General features: G+C 38.8%; 1 long non-coding RNA gene across 1 annotated transcript in view; it reads right to left on the bottom strand.

Annotated features, from left to right (window-relative positions):
• The window catches only part of LOC129059485 (uncharacterized), a 441076-nt gene that overhangs the window by 154522 nt on the left and 272239 nt on the right, over window positions 1-14315 (bottom strand). The window lies entirely within an intron of this gene.

The following is a 14315-nucleotide window of genomic DNA, read 5'->3' as shown; positions in this document are numbered from 1 at the left end:
CAATTTTAACTATGTTTGTCAAAAAATGAACAGGAAATGAAAGCAAAATAAAATTTGGAAAGATCAATTGCACTAAGAAACCTTTATATGTGATTTAGACACATCAAATCAAGGTCATTGGTTTGATTGCTTCATGCACAAGAAACAGAGCAAAAACACAAGTAAGTTTGTTTGTTTTCTTTTTTGCCATTATGCTTAGAAATTGGAAAGAAAAGTAGCTCAGAGTGTCTGACGAATGTGAGGTATGCAAAATTTATCAGGCCCAGGGAGTCCAGTCATACCTCCTGCACCTATCCCTGGGTTAGTGGGGTCAGTTTCCTCAATGCATTGTGTATTTTTATTTCCAGTAGTTTCCTGACTAGCTGATAAATTACCTTAAATGTTACCACAAGTTGCATAATGTGACCCTCACTTACTATCTTCACCTTTTCCAGAATTTGTGGTACAAAGAACAACCTATATAGATACCTTTTGTCAGTTTAAGAACTTCTCTTTCTTTTTCCCTTTGAAAACCCACTTGTAACTGCAGCTAGTTGGAGTATACATTTGGTGCAACTCGGATCTTTGTCTCCCAGGTTGCAATCTTCAGACTTGGCCCAAGTAAACTTTCTAGTTATTTTAATGTTGCCTCAGTTTCTTCCTTTAAGTCAACAGAAACAAAAAATGAACTAGGAATCAGAAACTTGTGATGGTTAGGCTCAGCTGTGTCACTCATGATGTGGCTATTTATGCATTTATATGCTTTCTGTGTAAACCTTTTTCAGAAGAATGCTTAAAGAAGCATTTTGGGAGGCTGAAGCAAGTGGACCACCTGAGGTCAGGAGTTCAAAAGCATCCTGGCCAACATGGTGAAACCCCATCTCTACTAAAAATACAAAAATTAGCCAGGCATGGTGGTGTGTGCCTGTAGTCCCAACTATTCAGGAGGCTGAGGCAGAAGAATCGCTTGAAGCCAGGAAGAGAGGTTGCAGTGAACTGAGATCATGCCACTGCACTCCAGCCTGGGCAACAGAGTGAGACTCCATCTCAAAAAAAAAACAATAATAATAATAAAATTTTAAAAAGCAGCAAATAAGCAGAATGAAGAGAAGCAAAAAAATATAATAATTATTATTTTTGTTGATGATATTGTTTTGGTTATTACTACTAAGTAACAGAAGAAAGGTTAAAAAATATAGGGAAGTGATAGACTTCAAATTTCCAACATAGGGAATAAAAAAATCTCTATTAAGGATAGATGACTAACAGCAAAGGAGATCATTTAAGGCTTAATAAATTTTTTACCAGTTGAGTTTCCTGAAGTCTGTTCCCACCTCCCATGAAGTCATCTGTTTGGTCATATAAGCATTACCCCACATTAATCCACATTTATTACCATCCCTCTTCTTTCTCTCATCAGTGCATTATCTCCCGCCTCTTATTCACTCAAGTCCTTGGTCATAACTGGCTATCTTATGTAATAAACTAATTGCCACAAAGTACAATTATACACAATAGGATTATCTATGTCACTTCAGAGGATAGAACATGACTGGTTTTGACACTTGTATGCTCTAAAAATGTGGTCACCAAAAGCATCTTCAATAAATAAATATCTCTTAAACATAACGTGTGTGTGTGTGTGTATGCATTTTAGTTGCACATAGAGACAGCATGCAAAATAATTCACTTTGGGATAATGCATGCCACAATCCTAGGCAACTTTAAATTTCTGTGGTTGAATGAAGTTTCAAAAACTCTGTCCAAGTCTGATCTAAAAGGACTACTGATGTAGGCCCTTTGAGCAGTGAAACTTTTCAAAAATACAAAGTAGGAAATTGTGATCACTAAGCCAGAGTTACCACTGTGATGTTCCCTGTGTATGGCTTATTCAGAGCTCGACAAAAAAGAACACAGGTAAGCTGGTGGCCTCTGAAGCTCCAGCCCCATGCTTCTTCAAGGCTGCAATCCTGTGAGCTATTCTTGCAGTGGCCTTTGATGTAAAATAGTGAAAACATTGGATTATCCTAAGAATACCATTTTAAAAGGAGGAATTTCTGGGATTGCTTTTTTTCTATTGCTGACCCAGAAAGACTCGCCAATCCATGGGCAAGCAGATTGAAAAAGAGTGTGACAAGACCATCAGAGATTGCTTAGTTACAGTGAAGGACATGGAGCCACCACCATTTTCCACAGCGGGGATAAAACACAATTCTAGTGTTCATAAGGCAGGAATCAGTGAGGGAAGGGGAGTTGTACATGGGGAAAATTCTAGAGCCAATTCACTGTGCCAATACTCCTGGGCTACTTTTTCACTAATGAACAGGGAAAGAATTCTTCTCTATAACCATTTACTGATAAGCATACATAAAAGACATAATTGTCTGTGAATGCCTCTTTTGAAATATGGATGCTCTGATCAAAGACCTGACCTACATTAGCTCAATTAACTTACATATGTGTCCTGTTTAGTACTGTGGGACATGTGATGTCTTAGTCACTGCCCCTGAAAGTTTTCCAATTTAATCTTAGTTGCAATCACTGCCTTGGGTTATTCATTCTAATGCACTTTGCATTCAGCCCACCTGTCCTTGGTCACCTGGTCCCTGCTCACTCATAATATACATGTTTCATTACTCCAACCATCATCTCCTGGGCTTTACTTTAATAAACACTGAAAGCAAAGTGAGACTATTGCTTTCTGTCCGCCCTTGGGATATGACCTGAAGATTGCTCCTCCTCATCTCTGGGAGACAATCAAGCTGCTTGAACTGATTTTTCAAGTCAGCCCTTTGCCCTACATGGTCCACTTGCATTCTCTCAGCTTATGCTGAGAATACAGGATACATGCACTTGAGTCCAATACCAATTCGAGTCCATTTTCTTCCCCTGTTTTAGCCAAGAGTGGCTCCTGCCTCTAAACTTTCATTGCCTTTCCTTCTGCCATCACAGCTGGTTGCTGTCCTAGAGTTTTATCTCCCCCACTGACTAAAGTACAGGATTGATTTCTGCATTGGGAGGAAAGAATTTAATTGGTGAATAGCAGTCATTTTTGTTCCCTTGCATTCAGCGAATTTACAAGCTATCTCAGTATTTCAAAAAATAGGGCCTTCAGGCAGGAGTAACATTTGAATCTGAACATCAGCCATCTATCTACCTGAAGCACTTAGCACCCAGTGAAGTTCGGTTGTTACTTGGAAAGCCTTAATAGGCATCATGGGACCCTAACAAACTTACTCTTTCATGCACATAAGCAGTCTGTCAACTATTAATATCTGAAAAACAAAGATATAATCCAGCAGCTCTCCCCACTTTCCTATCAAGCTCAATTCCTGCTCACTTAATTTTTGTGTATCCCAAATTAAATTATTTAAGGCATTTTCTCTGCTAAAATTACAACTAAACTATTGTTATACACAATGAAAATACTTGTTAGTCTTTCTCAGAAATATAAGAATTGAATATCAATACTTTTAAAAGAATAAAGGTATTGTGGACTACTGTGCCCCAAAATTCAAACAGCAAACATAGCTCTAACGCAAAGATGAACAGAAGGGCACCCAAAAGGTCTTGCCTTTCTGTTTTAATATCCTAAGGAGGAGACGAACTGATACAAGTTATGTCCCAGGTCACTGTATACATCTGCCACAGCCACAGGGCCCACTTCAGCTCTGCACTATAGAACCAAACAATATCAAATACCCCTGCATGCTGAAACTGATCAAAACCAGCTATAAATACTAACATTGAAATAAATAAAATGTCATAGGATATAGATTCATTGAATAAGGTAATGGAAGGATTTATTTTGCTCATGGGTTAAAAGGAGGAGAAAGCTCACCCTGAAATTCTAATAGGAGAGAAGGTGAATCATTTGACTAGGGGATAAACTGAGTGGAAATCTGAGAAGCCACAAGTAGAAATCAGAGAAAATTGAGATCCTTAGAAACCTAAAGGTCGCTTTCCAAGCCCTCACTCCCACCCTCACCCCATCCATATGTAATTTGCAAATAATACTAAATTATATATTTGCTATAAAGAATTATCCAGAGATAGATTTTCCCTTGTATAATTTTTTGACATTTCAATTAATAATTTTTCCCCAAAATATCTTTCTGCTGCTGTCAAAAGCACATGCTAAAAATGCCTACAGGCTATTTGCTGTTTCAACACCGATAGAAACATAATTTATTATATGCAAGGATAATAAAGAAGTCACACAGAGGTGATAATGTTCATTTTGATTGACCCAGAATTTTTCTTTTTCATATGTTCTTAAGGATGACGAAGCAGTAAGCTAATTTTATTTTTTGGAGGACACTAGGACTATTCTTAAAGAAAAGATAAAAGACTTTTGTAAATAACTTTGATAATAATCTATGGACTGTGCTATTAGAGATGAGCAACATTACAGGAAAACTGAAAAGAGATTTGTGCTTCATTTGTGAAGGAGGGAAGAGGGAACATATTAGGGAGAGCTTTGGAAATTAGGTTGCATTTGAACTACGTAGGTCTTCAATGTTGAGTTGGATTTTAACAAATGAATGGTGAGAGTTGGAGGGCAAGGGCCATTGTTAAATGCAATAAAGATTAGTAGGCCATGTGTGGTGGCTCACACCTGTAATCCCAGCACTTTGGGAGGCCGAGATGGGCAGATCACCTGAGGTCAGGAGTTTGAGACCAGCCTGACCAACATGGTGAAACCCCATCTCCACTAAAAATACAAAAAATAGCTAGGTATTGGTAAACGACCAAGAGGTATGTGCTCTGTTTTACTGAATAGCACTTTTGCATCAATTATCTCAGGGCAAAAATGCAATAAGCTACATCAAATTAAGATGCACAAAACAATTACGGCAGATAATAAAATGACACTTGACATATAAACTTAATCTGTCAACTATCAGTTGTATACAAAACAACAACAAAAACATGTTCTATCATTTGGTCCTAACAGTTAGATCATGACATATTCTGGAAGCACGACTATTCTAGAAGCATGAAGTTGCACAGTAATCCCAGCTACTCGGGAGGCTGAGGCAGGAGAATCGCTTGAACCTGGGAGGCTGAGGTTGCAATGAGCTAAGATGGCGCCACTGCACTCCAGCCTGGGCAACAGAGTGAGACTCTGTCTCAAATACAATAAATGAATGAATAAATAAATAAATAAATAAAGATTAGTAAAGGCACAAAATCAAGAAAGCATGAAGCACATAGGCTATCCCTGCTAGCTGTCCATGTTATTAAGGAAACAAATTCATTTCATTCTTATTATTTTTTTGCTTATAACATAAACTTCTAATCTTTAATGTATTCTTATGAAATCACCTTTCTACTACAAACTAGCCAGTGGGGCAAAAAATATGGATGATATCTTCTTTTTTTTTTTTTTTTTTTTTTTTTTTTTAAGAGATGTAATCTCGCTCTGTCGCCCAGGCTGGAGTGCAGTGGCACGATCTCGGCTCACTGCAAGCTCTGCCTCCCGGGGTTCACGCCATTCTCCCGCCTCAGCCTCCCAAGTAGCTGGGACTACAGGCGCCTGCCACCACACCCAGCTAATTTTTTGTATTTTTAGTAGAGACGGGGTTTCACTGTGTTAGCCAGGATGGTCTCGATCTCCTGACCTCATGATCCACCCGCCTTGGCTTCCCAAAGTGCTGGGATTACAGGCGTGAGCTACCGCGCCTGGCCATGGATGATATCTTCTTAATGGAGATGACAAACCTGAACCAAAAGAAAGCAATAACAACATTAAGCAACATCAAATGTCCTGACACAAGCTCGTGCCTTTTTCTCCTTACAGTGGACCTTCTTCAAACTTGATCAGCCTTATAGATAATTTTATCTGTTACTAGGCAGAAGCCACAAGAAGAACTATCATTCTAAGTTATATAACTTAATTCTGACCAACAGAAATGACAGAATAGTAGGGAAAGTACCGATATTTTTTGAAGAAGAGGTAGTTTTGGGTTTGCCAATTTAAAAATACGTAACTTTGGGCAAATTTTATAAACCTAAATTTTACCATATGTATAATAAAAGAAACACAACCTATTTTACATGTATATATTTTATATATGTGTTTTATATATGTACATACATACATATGTGTGTGTGTATAGAGAGAGAGAGAGACACCAGCATTACAGCATTTCTGGTTGAGAGTAGACACCCAGTATGTTGTAGGCATTATTGAACATACAAGTGTGAGAAATACTATGGGGGGAAGGTTACTAAGTAATCTAAAGGTCACAATAAACAACTAAGGGTTTGGTGTAGTCTGGGTTTCAGAAAAACATTTTAAAGCATTTATATAAAAGATGCATATGCACATTTATTCATCACTGAGGACTCTGAAAGGAAATAAATATTAAGAGAAATAGAAAACTCTTTTAAAAAATAAATTCTAACTCTACAATCTTGATCCAGTTTGGTCCATATGTCCATGCTATTTCCTTTGGCTGAAATTTCTTTTCTCACATATTTAAATTATATTATTTCACAAATTAGAAAGCAATTGTCTCTCTATCTCTAATGTAATTTTTCACCTGCCTGCCTTATATGTAGCCATGTTTTCCTTTTATTCTTGCATGGTCCTTCTTCCTTTTTTATTTTCCCCTTTTTATTATTAGAAACACCAGTAGTTAGCTGAATCATTGGGAAAACCACAGAATGCTGGCAACTAATATTGTACCCTGCCCCTGAAAGATATCTCATTACAGGTGTCACTGGGCGACAGAAAGATGGGTGACGGTAAGAACAGTCCATCATAAGTGACCTCATTTGAGTTTCTCCACTGCAACTCCACTAACACTAAGACCTGCAATTCATGAAGCTACACAATCAGCACTCTTATCTCCTTCATGGCAAAGACCAGAATACCCATTATTGAAGCAAGAAGTTCATTTCCGTTTTGTACTTTAGCTCTCTTAATGTATATAAAAAGGAAATACGTAAACAACCAAGAGGTATGTGCTCTGTTTTACTGAATAGCACTTTTGCATCATTTATCTCAGGGCAAAAATACAATAAGCTACATCAAATTAAAATGCACAAAACAACCACAGCAGATAATAAAATGGCACTTGATGTATAAACTTAATCTGTCAACTATCAGTTGTATACAAAACAACAACAAAAACATGTTCTATCATTTTGCCCTAACAGTTAGATCGTGACATATTCTGGAAGCACGACTATTCTAGAAGCATGAAGTTGCACACTAAAGTATGTATTTTCTGTCTTCAGTTTCATGAAGTATACATTTAGAGGGGATTAGCAAAAATATACCAACTGATAGCAATATTCATAAGGATGTGAAAGATCATTTTCTAAAAGAGTTAGGGCCTATATTGATGGCAGCAGCAGCCCATCTGAAGCGGCTGTTGCAAAGATGACAGCTGTAGTGGGGGAGGCATGGCTGGGGCTGCATGCTCCGTGGAGCCTCGACTAATTCCGAGTTGGTGGGGCAGGGGCCCCATGCTCCCGGGCGCAGCTGCAGCTACAGCCGCCCAGCCATAGCTGTGGACCCAAGCATCCCTGCCCTCTCAGGGGTCTGGGAAGCCACCAATCCCCACCCCTAGGGTCTCCAAAGTGCCTACTCTCACTGCCTGGCCTCTTCCTACTCCTAGCGTCCACTTTGATTTCAGAGCAAAATTGTGGCTGAGCCCAGGCATTATCACAACCAGGCCGGGTGTGCGTGCACTCAGGGCAGTGCTGACACATCAGCCCCCTTCCTCCTTGGCCCACTCCGGACTTTGGGGACCCATGAGCATGAAAGGGAGGCCGAGAGAGGGCTAAGGGTGGCTCGGTGCAGGCCTGCAGGTGCCCCTCAGCATGGACAAGCCCAGGTGCTGTGGACGACATACTGATGGCAGCAGGAGGCAGACAGGTTCCTGGGTAGAAAGGGGCGGGTCTCTGGTGAAATCCCACCTTCAAACCAGGTACTGCCAGAAGCCAGGGGGTTCAGCTGCCAGTTCCACAGACTAGAGTGAGAACTTATGGTGCTTTTTCTGGGCCTGCCCATGGCCGCCCATGGACCAATCGGCACACACTTACTCCCCTCTGAAGCCCATAAAAACCCGACTCAGCCAGACTTGGGCAGATGCTTGGAGGACCTGCCTGTGGATGGGAGCTACTCATTGTGGGTTTCCTCTCCACTGAGAGTTGTACACTTGTCAGGACCACCTATCTGCAGATAAGAGCTACCTATCTGCAGATAAGAGCTACCTACTCCAGGTCTCCTTCCGCTGAGGGCTGCAAAGACATCAGGATGACCTGCCTGTGGAAAGGAGCTATCCACTTTTGGTCTTCTGAGATCTGTACTTTTGCTCAATAAAAAAGTACCTCTTCACTTCACTCACACTCCAATTGTCCGCATACCTCATTCTTCCTGGACACAGGACAAGAACTCTGGACTCACCGAATTGGTCAGAATGAAGGAGCTGTAACAGAAACAGGGCTGAAACATGCCCCTCTTCTCTCCACATTGCCTGTGATGAGAAGGAAAGAAGAGCTGCGGCCCTTCGGGTAGCCCCAACTTAGGAGCTCTCAGAGCCAGGGCTGTGACACCCTCTATGGGGCTCTGTGGTTCCTGGCATCTCCAAGATTCCTGGCACCAGCATGTTTCCCAGTGCCCAAGTGGAAGCCCGTGTGGTATGTCTGGTCCAGCCACAGCAGGGAGCCAGTGCCCATGTCAGCATCTGGAGCTGCCCACCCTGCCATAGCCAGCATGCCTGGCTGTTCACAGTGGTCAGACCCCACACTCACTCATTCACACACCCCTCACCACTCCACACCTGACTCGCCATTGGCAGGCATAGGATCTGGGCCAGTAGCAAAAGCCAAGCACAGCCTGCCAGGCCAAGTGATCAGAACAAGCCCAGCAGGCCCAAGCAAACTTGGGCAAAGGCACCACCAGCCACAGAGGTTTCTGGATGGCAAAGTGACACCCTAAGGATCTTGTGACAGTATCATAAAAATACTGATTTTATTCTTTCTTAAAATTAATGTGTGCATTTCAAAAGGGTATCCCTGTAAAACATAAAATGGATATACAATGGGGAATAAAACAAAACAAGAATAAGCAAATATTAAGGTTTATAGACTGTACCCATATTTAAAAACAGAAAAAGGAAAAGAGAAAAGACTTTGTTCTTCTTAGAAAATCACTGACCTCCTTCCCTTCCCTACAAATGCTCTGATTAGCTCAATAGCAGTCTTTTTCTCATCCGAAGACTTCAACCTTGAAAAAGTACTCATCTCTACGCAAAGCAATTAGGAAAAAAAGTGTGCCCTGCACAAGGTACGTTCTCAATAATGATGCTTTGACCATCCAGAGCAACATGGAAAGGAGACAGGCATTAATGAGTCAGGTCTGCTGGAAGTAGCACACATCTTAGAAATAAAAGGCTTTGAGATAAGGGGCAAAGTTCCATCTCTGAAGGCCATGGAGTCCTTCACATTTGCTTTATTTCTGGATATTGTACTCTGAAATTAGAATAGTCCTTCTAAGCTTGGTTAGTGTCTGCTGACTCAGGTTAGCAGAAAGAAATTGAGTTTAACATGATTTGAAATTCTAATTATTTCTACATGTTCATTACTTTTAGAGAAATTATTGCAGGAGCATATACTTGTTTAAGTATGTCCGTTTAATTTTGTTTGTTGCTCTTAAACATACGATTAAGCTGGGGCAATTTACCAGAAAAACTAAAAAATTCCAAATTCCTCCCAAAATATGACAATAAACCTAGAGGAGCAGTGTCTGGAATAGACTCACAAAACAAGGCTTAATATCATTATTTATGTTTAAATTTTATAATCCTAAACCATAATTTGATTGAAATTTCAAGATACCCACTACAGTTGATTGTATTTTCCTCAAATGGCCATGATGAGATTTCTAGTCCCATATTTTCTTCCAGACCCTTGCCACTAACCGTCACCTAACACCCTACCTTGAAATTGGATGTAACTTTGTGACTGTCTTGACAAACAGAATACAAGAAGTGATGCTGTGTAACTTCTGAGACTAGATCCAAACAGACAATTCAGCTTTTGTTGGCTTTCCATACACACCACCTCTTCTAAGGACAAGAGAACTGGGAGCCCATGAGTGAAAAATCTGGCTACGATGAAGCCGCCAATTTGTCAAGATCACAGAGAGAGACTACAGAGACATAGCGAAACATGCTCAGAGAAGCCATCAGATAATTCTAGTCTCTGGTCTTCAAGTCTTCCAGCTGAGGACATAGGCATTGTAGAGCAGAGACAAGCTGACGCTCTTTGCCTTAACAATGTCCTTGCCCCACAGAATCTGTGAATATAATAAAGGGCCATTTATAAAGGGCTGTCTTGTGCTACTAGGTTTGGGGACATTTTATCGTACACCTGTAATAAGTGGAACACCCACAGAGAAGACAGAGTGAACTTGCAGATAAATTTCCACTAGGGACTCTGACTCTTCCATTTATCTTCACTGTCTTTTAGATATGGTATCAACATTTCCATATCAGTGTTAGATTTTTTAATCAAATAAGAGAACTACATGACCCATGGAATACATGAATACAAATGGTATAAAGGCCACTAAATACTTTGACCTGTCATTAAGATTAAGTAAGGTGAAGAATCTTCCCAAATGAGTCTAATACGGCTGTCCTCAGTAAACACACACACACAATCTCTAATATGTCCAAGTGATAAAGCAAACAAGCTAGATATACCTCTCTCTTATTCTTTATATCTCACTTCCAATATTCCAGTATCTTGTCCTTGAGATTCAAAGTCCAAGCAAAAGAAATTATTAACTTGTGGAGATTGTCAGAAAAAAATCAATAATACTTAGCAGTAAATCTCTGCACAAAGAGAAAGAGTAATTTTTAATGAAAGCTTTTCTTATTACTTAATTTTCAATAAAAAATGAAGGCTGACATCTAATTAAATGTGTAGGTTTTTGCTATTTGTACATACTTGCCACCATCATCATAACAGGCCTTTTTTTGAAGGATCTTTAGAAGCACAATAACTTTTTAAAAGAACTTCAGGAAATAAGAAAAGTGGTATTATGCTTTTTTATATTCACTCAGCAAATATTTATAGAGCAGCTAGAATGTGCAATGGAAGCTCTAGGCATTTGAGGTATAACGAATCATTCAGGAATTTATAGGAAAGGAGATAAGGCCATTCCATAAATAAAATAGAAAGTGATGAAACAAAGAAAAATAGGTATGGTTTTTCAGAGATATGAGGGATTTCTTCTATATGTAGCAGGACAGGGTCATGAAAGACTATATGAGTGGAGGAGAATAAATTGAATATTTGGAAAAGAAAATTTTATGCAAAGAATTAACATGTTAAAAGGGAAGAACTTGGAAGACTGTTGAATCAAGAGTGCATGAAAGGGAGGAGGAAAACAGGATTGGAATGGTAGGTAAGTAGAGGCTGTGTGTGTGTGTGTGTGTGTGTGTGTGTGTGTGTATATTTATTTCCAATTTCAGGGTCTCTAATCTTCCATCTACATATGTATATAGGCTGTCTTGGGCTACTAGGTTTTGGGACATTTTATTTTACAACTGTAATAACTGGAACATTCACATACGTATACATACGTATATAGGTGGGAGATCAGAGACCTTCAATGATTTTTTAAAAAGGTTGGAATTTAGGCAAGGGGCAATGATTTAAGATTTTTGAGAAGGGAATATGGGCTGTGCCTCAGGAATAATGGTGTCTTTTATTTATATGGCACTACCATTAAAAAGCACCTCTAAGTATCTTATGTTCTCATCACAAAACTCTTTGAAACATGTAGAGAAGAAATTATAATCAAAATAATTCACCTACAATCTAGCTGTTATTTGGTGGCATAACGCAGACTCAGAGCCAAGCCTTCTATCAAATTTCTGTGGGCTCTCTACTAAAACGCACAGTGAGCTCATTGGTGGTGTTTGAGAATGAAGGTGAAGACACCAGTTGGGTGGGGATCAGGGAGGACTCAGAATTAACCCCATTGAAAGATAATGACAGTGGGTGCAAGATGAGTTATGCCCTATTTATATAGGGGGCAACATTATCTAGTTAAACCACATTTCTCACTGAAAAAAAATATAAAACTTTTACATTTTGTTCCGTATGTATTGCCCTCAGCAAATCATTCTGTAATTCTTCAGTTTATAAAAGAAGAACTCATGGTTCTCTTAGTAACTGAATTACCATTATAGAAAATTAAATGGAAAATGTGTATGTTCTTTCTAAAACAAAGTAAAATCTTAACATTTTTCTTATTTTATAAAATTTATTGTAACACTGGGTAATGAAAATATCATGCTTTAACACTTACAATGGGAATGACATTAAAGCCAATTATTATAAGAAGGTTTAGAATATTCAACGTATTCTAACAAAAGTAAAATTCTCCTTTGTTTTCACGACAATCTCCATAATGAAAGTGATTACCAAACAAAAGATAAAGTGCTTCTTTTTTTTTCCCTTTTTCCCAGATCTTAAAACAATTCATAAAAGTTCCATCAACACTTTGGACTTTTATATACAGATCTAATTAAAAAGCCTAGAGGTGCATGCTAAGCCAAGCTTTAAGAATTTAAAATTGCTAAAAATCAATAAGAAATTAACATGGTAAACTATAGTTGGTCTTGAAGATCTTTGCAAATTCAAAAAATGCTTCCAAGTCATGACAGTTTATCCCCAGTGCTCCAAGGAAACAAGATAGTTTTTTCAGAATTATGCTTCCTCATGAATGGTAATGGTAATTATTCTCTCCCCCTCCCCACTATCTTGTCCTGTTTCTTATTACATAGAGGAAAAAAATAATTTATGAACATGAAATCACACCAAAGAGAAGCAGGGCCAAATGAATGTAAAATAGCACCGAGAACCGCTATGCCAGAAGAATTGCCCAGGATCTCCACACAGAAGACAAGTGGGCAAAGTTTCAAGAGCTATCTTATCAGAAATTGAACAAAAACAATTAAAATGTTGATGGATTTTTAACTGACACAGAATTACCTTTTCTCCTTCTTACCAACTCTGCCAAAGCTACCCGCACAAGCAAATGTCAGGAGACACATTTCATAGTTAAGTCGATAATCAAACAAGAACAGCTGTCTGTGTCTGGCACATTGGAGATTCTGAGAGCATTTACCAAACAGACAATCTGGAAGCCAGATTTGTTAAGTAAAGACAATATCCACCTTGATATCCATGGAAAGATATTCTACCAAAGTCCAGGAAGAAAGGGAAAGAAACATTTACTTCCAGGTGTAAATATGTTCACATTGGCACCCACATGAGCTCCATCCTGTGACACTCAGAGCTCTCAATGCATTCATCTTCAGTCTTTCCCAGATGCAACTTTATAAGTAGGAAATACCTAATACTGGATATGCTGAGTGGGCCCTTCTGCCTGTAACAAGACCACCAACTGTACTGAAGGAAGTGCTGCAAATAATGAGGGAGAGAAGTGCCATCAACTTTTCTTCCCATATTGTAACAGTATCACAGTCACTTCACCACCCAAATATCATTAAAAAAAAAAAAAACTCATTGAACGTTGCTGAAAATACCCTCTTGCCTACAGAAAAGTATGCTGATTGGAACTAAATCGGCATAATCTTTTTACTGTTTTAATCTTAAGGGCCTTTAGTTTTTCTGAATCTTTTCAATTAGGAAAGTTTTTTTTTATGATCTCTGTTCATCAAGTAATTTGCCTGACTTGAAAGTCACTAAATCTTTGTGCAAGTGTTTCTATTTTTAAGATGTTAAAAAGATTGTAAAATCTATAATGCAAACTGCTACAAAAATTTAGACATTGATTTTTAAGACAGTGGGTCATGTACATTTTGTTTAATTTTTGAGTTCCCATTAACTTTCAATACATCAATCACAGTCTTTCCTAAGTACATATCAAATATCCCTAAACTCCACGTGCTCAGAGTCGAGAAAGGATTGCAACTTTCCTCCTGACTCTCCTTTGGAGGATATTGGTTATTTACATTTATATTTTCACCTGGATATACTGTCTTGACACACTGATAATAAACATAATGTCTTCAAAGAGACATAAATCTTCAGTGTAACATGCCAACAACTGAGTAACAAGCCATAAATGTGGCTGCTGGAAAAAATCTCTATAACTGCACCACCAGTGATAAAGAGTTACACCGAGTGTTAAAATAAAATGGCCACCTACAGTGTTTGTATCTCCTGTAGCTCTCCCATGTTGACATCATACAGATATTTATCAGTATCAATATTGTATCCTATCCTTGAGTGTTTTACTGGAGTGTTTGCATACAGTACTCTATGGTACAGCTTCA

Source organism: Pongo abelii, chromosome 4 (assembly GCF_028885655.2).
Source record: "Pongo abelii isolate AG06213 chromosome 4, NHGRI_mPonAbe1-v2.0_pri, whole genome shotgun sequence".
In the NCBI taxonomy this organism is placed as follows: Eukaryota; Metazoa; Chordata; class Mammalia; order Primates; family Hominidae; genus Pongo; species Pongo abelii.
This window is presented reverse-complemented; position numbering and strand designations above follow the sequence as displayed.